Genomic DNA, 1,804 nt, shown 5'->3' with positions numbered 1-1,804 from the left:
TCCGTTTCTACTGGTGGCAGACTTTGCCTATGTTCTGGCTCAAACTGGAATCTGCCACCAGTATTTCCAGACTCGCTCTCACTCTATTTTTTAAAAACATGTGATCTCTGGGGACTCTCATGCTACAGTCCCTCGTGCTTCCGTAATACAATCATTTGAGTGTGCGTGTGATCTTTCTTGTATAATATAACTCTTAAGTGCATTAGGTCATACAATCAAGTGAGTGTAATATAATTCTTAAATACATTAGGCAGTACAATCAAGTAAGTGTTCTCTCTTCTTTCACACAGCGCGTGGTAACTTGTATGAGTGTCACTGTAAGTTCACAACATCATGTGAGTGTAGGTTGATGCATTATATCATTACACAGCGCGTGATAAGTCATATGAGTCAATAAGAGTTCACAACTGAGATGTCACTAAGAGTTCACACAGTTACATTGCATATATGAGTCAATAAGAGTTCACAACTGAGATGTCACTAAGAGTTCACACAGTTACATTGCATATATGTATAAATGCAGTATTAGGTTTTTGTAGAAGCTTACACATTGACATGTGTGGTCTTAGCACCTGATGAGGGTGAGGGTTTTGACTTTTACACTACACCCCGCGGGCAGACCGGACACACCTCCCAGTGTGGAGGCCCCCATGAGGAAACACTGGAGACTAAAAGGCAATATGATAAGATAAAACAAGTATGAGATAAAATAATGATAAAATGCATAAAAATGTGAGGATTTAGAAAAACTTAAAGATTTAAAGATTAAAATAATATTAATAATAATAAATAAATGAAGATTTAGAAACTTAATAATAATAAAATGCATAAAGATTTAAAAATAAATCATTTAAAAGCATAAGAAATTAAAAAGAACATATAATAGAACAATTAAAAGAGTAGAAGAAATCAGTTAAAAGCCAAACTAAAAAGGTGAGTCTTGAGCCTCCTTTTAAAAACATCAACAGTCTCTGCAGTCCTGATGCTCTCTGGCAGGCTGTTCCATAAGTGAGGGCCATAATGGCTGAATGCAGCCTCCCCGTGGGTTTTTTTTCTGACTTTTGGAACAATTAAAAGGCCGGTGCTGGAGGACCTCTGGGTCCGCGAGGGTTGATATGATAAAAGCAGGTCAGATAAATAAGATGGCCCAAGACCGTTAAGACATTTAAAAACTAATAAAAGAACCTTAAAATCGATCCTGAAACACACGGGGAGCCAATGCAGCGATTTTAACACTTGTGTAATGTGCATCCGCCCTCTGGTCCTCGTCAGCACTCGTGTGGCTGAGTTTTGGAGTAGCTGCAGGTCAGAGATGGTCTTTTTGGGAAGACCAGACAGCAGGGCATTACAGTAATCTAAACGACAAGAGATAAAAGCATGCATCAGCACCTCTGTGTTAGCCTGAGAGAGAAACGGGTGGACTCTGGCTATATTCTTAAGATGATAAAAACCTGTCTTTGTTACATTTTTGATGTGTGGAATAAAACTAAGCTCAGAGTCAAAAATGATGCCCAGGTTCTTTACACATTGTAAAGGTTTAAAATCTTGTAGTTTTGGTAAAAGTTTCTCTCTCTTGCCTTCAGGACCAATGACTAAAACCTCTGTTTTGTTTTGTCCTGGTTGAGCTGCAGGAAATTCACTGCCATCCATGACTTGATATCTAAAATGCAGTTAAAAAGGGCATCAATTGGCCCTGTGTCATCAGGAGACACGGCTATGTACAGCTGTGTGTCATCTGCGTAACTGTGGAAGCTGATTCCGTGCCTCCTGATGATGTCCCCAAGGGGAAGCATATATAGATTAA

Source organism: Epinephelus moara, chromosome 6 (assembly GCF_006386435.1).
Source record: "Epinephelus moara isolate mb chromosome 6, YSFRI_EMoa_1.0, whole genome shotgun sequence".
In the NCBI taxonomy this organism is placed as follows: Eukaryota; Metazoa; Chordata; class Actinopteri; order Perciformes; family Serranidae; genus Epinephelus; species Epinephelus moara.
Note: the sequence above shows the minus strand (reverse complement) of the source record.